This window comes from Gymnogyps californianus, unplaced genomic scaffold (genome assembly GCF_018139145.2).
Source record: "Gymnogyps californianus isolate 813 unplaced genomic scaffold, ASM1813914v2 HiC_scaffold_167, whole genome shotgun sequence".
In the NCBI taxonomy this organism is placed as follows: domain Eukaryota; kingdom Metazoa; phylum Chordata; class Aves; order Accipitriformes; family Cathartidae; genus Gymnogyps; species Gymnogyps californianus.
The window spans coordinates 77,634-86,502 of record NW_026114048.1 but is presented as its reverse complement, the minus strand read 5'-3'; the positions used below and the strand labels follow the sequence as shown (position 1 = coordinate 86,502).

Here is an 8,869-nt window from a genome sequence, read left to right as displayed (position 1 = left end):
TATTAGCTGATAAGTCATAACTGGAGCTGAATAGTTGAAATCACATCCTATAATGTTAGTAAAAGTTACAAATGCAAGTATTTGAGTGATTTTTTATCCCGACAGTAATATTATCTACAACTATAAAATTACATAGAGTTCTTATACACACACATCCTTTCCCAATGTATATGAGTACAGTTCCAGGGATTTCTTTTGGATGTATCTCAAAGTGACAAACATTTTCCCCAGTGTCAAGACAAGTGTCTTGAGCTTTGATGGTATTACTTTTGCAAATAAATCCCTGTTGTTCCCGTACCACACATGCATCAACTTCAACAGTCTGCCATCTGTTATTGTCTCGTTGGGCCCATACTCTATGCTCTAATGGATAGAGTACAGTCCCATTGTGATTTAAGCCTAACGCAATGATCGGGTAGATGGTTTTTACCGATGCATTCTGTATGGTTACAACAAAGGCCGTGGCTTTGTTATGGATAGGATTGTGAGTGAAATTGCCCAGATACCACCATGATTGGAATTCTCTTTCAAATGCAGTTGCCTTTTCCCAGATTATTTTCCGAATTTCAGTAGGTAAGGTGCCGTCTTCACCTTCTCTTACAATTGCTGCTATTGTATATTGCACCCACAGTTGAGCCTGGATACAACTAAGAGCTAGAGAAATATTGTTTTGGGCTATACCAAGTGCATCTATGATTATTGGTGGTCCTTTTCATTAACCCTTTCCCGCTGAGGCAATATATCAGATAACAGCCATTGACGAGTTCCTAAACCTGACAGGGAGGATCGCAATGGATGTTCTAATTTTTTTAGATCATGTGTGGCTGTACTGAGTTTGTTTGCAAGTATTTCATATCTATGCTGTTTAAGACTCCCAATCCTGTCCCTAGGATACCAGTTACATTTCTTTTTACTCGATTTGGAAGAGTAAGAGACTGCCCATGTAACCATGCTAACCATCCTGTATAGGACGCACTTACGAATGGTGAACAGGCTGGTTTAACTGCAGAGATATTAATCTGCATTGATAGCTCTACCCGTTTGAGGGACCATGACGGATTAAACAAAAGTCGTTGTTGTCCAACCCTTTTAACGACATATGGTCCAACTCTAGCTATCTGGGGGGTTATTTCCTTTAGTAATATCCTAATTACTTCCCTAGCCCCATTGTTGCGACAAGGGAAAGTCTCAGGCCATCCGGAAAACGTATCCAGTAGAACAAGTAGATACTTATGTTGTCCACATTTTGGTAATTCAGAGAAATCTATTTGCCAGTATTCCCTAGGGGTTATTCCTCTTTTTACATCACCTGCTGGCGGCTTTCTTTGTATTTTGGGATTATTTGCACAACAGATTTGACATCTTTTTACTATTATATCTGCATTTGTCTGCATTTTTGGCCCTACAGAGTATCTCTTAACACTGCTTATCATAGCATCGGCTCCCATGTGAGTTTCTTCATGTAGTTTCTTGAGGAGAGCTTCCATCGTTTTTTTTAATTTCATCAAAACTACTCCGACACTCTGGAGTCCCTTCTAACAACTCCCCACAAGGCCCTTTGTGTCTGCGTATAAGGGCTTGGTTGTAAGTCCGAAATTGGGGATCCATATCCAGCAGAATCTGGCTATTCCCAGAAAGTTTAGCAGGCTTACTGTGGCTTCTGTACAAGTCTGTTCTGTATCTGCTCCAATTAAGATATCGTCCACATACTGTAAGAGAGTAACATTATCATTATTAGTTTGCCATTGTTCTAATTCTTTGGCCAGTACTTCACTGAACAAAGTGGGACTTTTTTTAAATCCCTGGGGAAGAACAGTCCAACACAGTTGTCCTTTCCTTCCAGTAGTCGGATTCTCCCATTCAAAAAGCGAAGAGTGTTTGACTCTGTTCATCCACTGGAATACAGAAGGCGACATCTTTTAGGTCCAACACTGTAAAATAGGCATTGTTTTCGGGTACAGATGCTAGCAAAGTATAAGGGTTAGACACTGTAGGATGTATGTCTTTGGTTATCCAACTTATAGCCCTCAAGTCCTGCACTAATTGGTAATCCTGGGAGTGAGGCTTTCTCACTGGTAAAATCGGTGTATTGTATTCAGATTGACATTCTCTGAGCAGTCCATATTGAATAAAGGTATTTATCAGGGCTTCGAGGCCCTTGCGAGCTTCCAGCCTAATAGGATATTGATGCACCGTTACTGGTTTTGCCCCCTCTTTTAGTTCTACTTTAATCGGACTCACATTTTTGCTTTACCTGGGTTTTTTTTTTGAAGCCCATACCAGGGGGATTACCACATTTAATGCAGCATCTGGAATATTCTCTTCAATTTCTTCTGATGTTTCATCTGTCAGCAAGCAGATCTGAGCTCTCCAGGCAGTTTCAGGTGGGATATGGAGCTGTACAGCATTCTTAGAAAAGGTTACTTGTGCATTTAGTTTGCATAATAAATCTCGCCCCAATAAAGGTAGGGGGCATTCTGGCATGTATAGAAACTCATGAATTAATTTAGCTCCCCCAATTGTGCATTCCATTGGTTGTAAAAATGGCCTTAATGTTCTTTTTCCCGTTGCCCCAACAATAGGTATAGTTACTTTACTTAGAGGTCCTTTACAACTGGTGACCACTGAATGAGTAGCCCCACTGTCAATTAAAAAATCTATGGTCTCATTCCCCAGCTTAACTGGAACCAGGGGATCAGCTGGGAAGATTTTAATGTTCTCCCCCGGTCCCCTTCATTCATTGTCTGAATCTTATAACAAGATTAGCATTTTCTGCATGATCCCGTTCCTTTGGCCCCTCTCGTTTCAGGCATTCATTCTTCCAGTGTCCCTCCTGTTCACAGACCGCACACTGATTTAGCCCTAAAGGGGTTCAGTTTTGCGGACCTCTTCCCTGCATTATTCCACCACATCCTCCTCTTCCTTTACTTTTTCCTCTACCCTTCCCTTCAACATCATTTCCATTTATTGCCGCTGCCAGCAAAGATGCGTGCAACTTTATTTTGTTCTGTTTTTCTTTTCTTTCCCTCTCATCTCGATTGTCATAAACCTTATACTCTATCAATTGTGAGATCGACATTCCCCAGCTCCATCAACTTTCTGCAACTTTCTCCTTATATCCTGAGTCGACTACCCAATAAACAACATATATTGAACATCCTCTGATTTGCCTCATCATCCGGATTCAAGTCTGTCCATTTTCTAGCTACCTCACATAGCCTTTCGTAAAAGGCTGATGGATTTTCCTCCGGACCCTGCCTTACCTCGTAAAGCTTAGACACATTCTTCGGTTTAGGCACTCCATGCTAAACCCCATATAGTATCAGCTGCTGATACTGCTTCAGTTGAGCCCTCATTCCCCCCCCTGTTAGGATCCCATTCTGGGTCCCTCTTAGTAGGCAGAAACTCCTCAGAATCTTCTTGCCTGTTTCTCCTTCCCCCTTCTTCCCTGGCCCTTTCAATCACCATTCTCTTTTCCTCTGCTGTAAAGCACGTATTTATCAAAGCCTGTATATCTCCCAGTTGGGATTATGTGTTAACATTATAGTTTCTAATAGTTGATGTACTCCGTCAGGGTTTCCCTTATAGGATCCAACAGATTGTTTCCAATTTAACAGCTCAGAGGTAGTGAACGGAACATGTATAAAAACCAGCAGTCTTTCCGGTCCCACTGCTTGTCTCAGGGGAGCCTGTACAACTGGTTCAGCGTGCCCCCTAGTCCGGCTGGAAATGGGGCTAAAGTTATCATTGCCCGATTGTAAATTAGGATCGATTGGCAATTGTCCAGCACTGCTTTTGTATAGTGGTGGGGCTGTCGGGACTAACAGTTGCACATCTTTCTGCTCTTCTCCCCCTGCAGTCTTTCTATCATCACAGCCTATGCAACAACCGCTCTCCTTTTTCTCAGAAGCTGTATACATCACTAGGTCAGTCTTTAGCTTACATTTTTCCCGCATATCAGATTTTCTATACAAAGTCATAAAGGCATCAACATAAGGTACGTCGTCGCATTTCCCCATCCAACGGCAAAACGACATCAATTGTAATATAGCATTATAGTTTACCGATCCATTTTCTGGCCAGACTTCATCATAACCCAATTTATAATTTGGCCATCATTGATTACAATATCTTTTCATTTTATCTTTAGTCATTAGATTTCCCCCAAACTTATTCCAATTTTTCAAAATACACCCCAAAGGGCTACAGGGAGGAATCACGGATTGGCTTGCTCCCATTTTAACCGAATTTACCTATTTGCCGGCTTTGACTCCCTTGGTCGGTAATTACCCTTCTGACCCCTTTGGTCAGTAATTACCACTCTGACCGCTTTGGTCAGTAATTTCCTCTCTGACCCCCTTGGTCAGTACCGCTCTGACCCCCCCTTGGTCAGTATGCGCACTCAGTTCTGACCCCCCTGGTCAATTAAGGCAACCCTTGCCGAACGTCTACGTGCGACTTTATGCGCCCCCCTGGCGACTTGATGCGCACTCGGCTCTGACCCCCCTGGTCAATTACGGCACCCTTTGCCAAGCGTCTATGTGCGACTTTATGCGCCCCACCGGCGACTTGATGCGCACTCGGCTCTGACCCCCCTGGTCAATTACGGCACCCCTTGCCAAGCGTCTACGTGCGACTTTACCCTTTAACCTTCCATGGGAGTCATTGAATTTGTAATTAAATTTTATACTCACCAATCCAAGGATTCATTCCCCTTTCACCCTGATACAAATATCTCTGGTTGGCGTTGCACCTTTGAGTCGCTTGTCGCCCCGGCTTCGGAGGGAATCCGGAGGAGTCCCCGATCAATAGGTCGGTGCGCGCTGGAGCTCAGTCCGGTCCGGTCCGCTGTCGGGACGACAAGACGATCCGGGCAAGGCCTTATGGCTGTCCCATCTGGGTCGCCAAAATGTTGTCCCAAAAATCAGGATTCTTTCACCCGGTGTGCAAAAAATGCCGATTAACACACAGAGCCGAGATATTTGTTTATTTCATGTCTGCGCAGAGATGGGTGCTAGGTGGTAACTCCACAAAGCTAGCACACCTGATTAACACACGGTAAAGCATTTTATACCTTTCAAGCAACAGTTATCAGTATTTTTACAGTTTTTCTTAGTTACTCTCATTCCTATTGGTTCTCGCAAGTCTCATCTCCACTTAAAGTCGCAGTGTCCTCCTTTTTTACTGCGCATGTTCTGTGAGGAAGGGGCTTCTGTTGGTAGGGGGCTCTCCCTACTCAAGGGTGGGTTTTCTAGTATGTTAATTAGGATAGTTCACTCGCAGTTCAAGTAGCTCTTTGATTGCCCCTGTGCTTATCTTGGTATGTCTTTACCCACTGACTTATGGTGTCATCTTGTTTCTCTTCTCAAGGTCACGCCTCGTTAACTAAATAGCATCCTTTGTTTTTGTTTCTCGCATATCTCCAACACCAGCGTTTTGCTTAAATAAATCTTCCTTCTATTTAATGTTTACAGAGAAGGGATTAGAGCAATAAACATTCCCTGTCTCAAAGGGAGAAGAGAGGACAAGATGAGAGAAGTTTCTCTTTCACTTGGATGCATGTTGTATGAATGATGGAAACTGCTTGACTTCTGGATTAGAACAGGCTAGAAATTTGGTGAAATAGTACAAAGTGGAGAAGAATTGTATGACTGAAAGGTCAGGGAGCTTAGCAAAGTCACAACAGTAACGTGTACTAATTGGGATTTGTTAGGTTTTTCTTGCATATGGAAGTTGTCTTGATAAAGTTCATTTTTGCAAAGCTACATAGCGACACTTCTGGTTGATATTACGGAAAGTCCCCAAAGGTCAAACTTAAATGCATGTATATGCTACGATTAAAGGTTAGTGCTTTTAAGTAACTGAGGTGACTGAGCAGACAATTTATGGTGTGACTTTAAATGGGCCTCTCGACTTCCACCATGGCAAAGGTGTCTTGTCAATTCTTCTGGTTAGGAATCCTGTTCAGTCTTGCTTTATCATCAGCCAGGGAGAATGTGGGACGCCACTGCAGGTGTTCTTTTGGTAGCTGTTGTCGTGGTTTAACCCCAGTCAGCAACTAAGCACCACGCAGCCGCTTCCCCCTTTCCCCTCCTAGTGCGGTGGGGAGGAGGAAAAGAAAAAAAACAAAACCAAAAACTTGTGGGTTGAGATAAGAACAGTTTACTAACTAAAGTAAAATATAATACTAACAATAGTAATAATGAAATATAATAATAGTAATGAAAAGGAATATAACAAAAAAGGAAGGGGGGGGGAGAAAAAAACCAGTGATGCACAATGCAATTGCTCACCACCCGCTGACCAATGCCCAGTTAGTTCCCGAGCCGCAATCCGTCCCTCCCAGCCAACTCCTCCCTGTTTATATGCTGGGCATGATGTTCTGTGGTATGGAATACCCCTTTGGCTAGTTCAGGTCAGCTGCCCCGGCCATGCTCCCTCCCAGCTTCTTGCACACCTGCTTGCTGGCAGAGCATGGGAAACTGAAAAGTCCTTGGCTTAAGATAAGCGCTACTTAGCAACAACTAAAACATCAGAGTGTTATCAACATCATTCTCACACTAAATCCAAAACCCAGCACTGTACCAGCTACTAAAAAGAAAATTAACTCTGTCCCAGCCAAAACCAGGACACATAATTTTCTCTCTCTTCCTATTTTTTCTTCTCTTCCTCCAACTCTCATTCCCAGTGCACTTTTGAACAGGTGTGTGCCTGTGCATTAGCTAATATGCTGCAGTGAGAGACTTTGTCTTGGTGTGAGTAAATTCTAACACTGACTATATTATTCTTTCCTTTGAGAAAATCAGTTACTGAGCTGTAATACTCTGCTGCTGGGGATTCTGGTGGCTGATATCACATTAGCTGTTAGGGACCTTATGAAATTGAATTTTGAGACAGGGTCGAAAGAAAGGACTCAGCTGTATCCTTTCTAATCCTCCTTTCTAGGCTAAATAATCTTAGTTTTTGCTCTGTGCTGCCACCTGTAAATCTAACCATTATTTTGCCTTTCTTTGAACATATCCAGTCTATCTTCCCTCTTAAGGTAAAAAGAGAGAGGCAAACTGGATCCAAAGTTTAAAAGACTCGAATGTTGTAAATTTGAACTTTTTTATTGTGTCAGCAGATTCTTTTCAAATTGTTAGAGTAGAATGAGTCATGCCCATGAATGCCAAAGTGCTTTGTGATTAAATGGGAAATTCTTGAGTGTGATCAGCCATTATTTTCAAAAACAACCAGCATGGCACCTTCGTGTTTTCAGCAAGGTGCTGCTGACGTGGTGGTGAAAGTGGCAGGCACAGTAAGCTTGTAGCTCTCCCTACAAGCAGAGTCCTTTTAAGAGGCAAAAAAGACTTTCTCTGAGCTTTCATTACTGCAGGCTACTCCTGAAGCAGTCATCAGCTTATGTAATGAAATGAGCAGTGACGTGATGAAGACACTGAAAGATTCCTGCCCTCGTACTCTGCGCCAATGTTGGGAAACATTAGCCTCTTCCAAGAGGGAGCAGCGCAAGATCCTCTGGGACCTAGCCAGTTGACTGCTGAGCATTAAGGACTTTCTAGACATCATACCGAGAATGGTTACAAAGTATTCTGGAGTGAAATATTTTAAGTGATGTGCAGATTTTAAGAGCTCTCTCTGTCTTGACATTTGACTGGAGAGGGTCATAGCTTTCTTTGCAGAGAGAGTGAGTGTGTGTGTGCTTGCAAGCATTCACCTCACTCCTTACTGATATATAGCCATAGTACTGTGACTTTCTGGCTCCTACTATGACATGCACATCATAAATACTTCTTCCCTGCCTGCACAGTTCACATGCCTGTACAGCTCACATATGCAATTTGCTTTTGAATGAACAGAGGCATTGACTAAGTGACATAGAATGGTTCATGAAAGTTTTAATTTTTGCTTTTAGTGATGAGAATTGGTATCTAACTACTTTGTATTCTTTCTTCAGATAAGATAAACATGGAGAAAGCTGGCTCCCTGTTGTCTTTGCAAACAAATCTTCAAAAGCAATTTAGGTAGAAAGGTATCATAATGCCCTTATCCACCCAAGGGAGGGAGTGATTGCCCTTTTCAAATGAGATACAAGATGGGCTTTGCTATCAGATTAGTGTCTTTCTGGCAAAGACCACTGGCATTCCCAGAATGACTTATACCTGGCAGCTAGTAAAACAGCCTTTAGACAGCCCTTTGTCCCTTATTGAGAAAATGCTTCCTCATTCCCAAGACCGTGGATTCCTAAACGCTTTGTAGGGTGCTGGCAGTCTGGGATGCTAGTCTTTTCTACTGGCATTGCTTTATGTGGACTTTTTATCCTGATATGAAGATGAAACTGACCAACTAAAATTGAAATTTTCCAACAAAAGGTGAAAACGGGAATCAAAACAGAAGGTTAATTTGGTTATAGAACTGGAAACCATTACAGAGGAGGACAGTAAAACTATCATAGTGTATATCTGCTGTTTAAGTGTTTTTCTTCCAGCACTTAGGATCTTTGAAGGACAACTCGCCTGTGGAAGCCCATATTACAAATCTGCAGTGTTTGGCCTCTTGAGTTGCCTTCTCTCCTGGGTTACACTACCTCATATTTAACCAAATTGTTACCTAGCTTTAACTTCAATGTCAAGATCTTGTCGTCTTTTTTTGTGTGCTACTTTAGGAGACAATATCATGCTGCAGTTCTCTTAATTGGTCAGGCAGTGAGACTGCAAATGAGATATCCCTAAGCTTGTCTGGAAATTACTTCTTGTTGATAGGTAAAGCATGCCTAGGATTATTGTATCACCAATCACACTTACCTTTTGTGCTTAAGTAATTTGTAGCTATAAATTCATGCTGAGATATAGTTTTGTATTATTTTGCAAGT

General features: G+C 42.3%; 1 long non-coding RNA gene across 1 annotated transcript; it reads right to left on the bottom strand.

The window, feature by feature from the left end:
* Positions 1 to 476: 476 nt before the first annotated feature.
* LOC127028068 (uncharacterized) lies at positions 477 to 5,194 on the bottom strand. Its single transcript, XR_007767924.1, has 2 exons — positions 4,695 to 5,194; positions 477 to 1,709 (listed from the first exon to the last, which is right to left on the bottom strand). It is a non-coding gene; the product is annotated as an uncharacterized LOC127028068 (long non-coding RNA).
* Between the last annotated feature and the right edge of the window lie 3,675 nt (positions 5,195 to 8,869).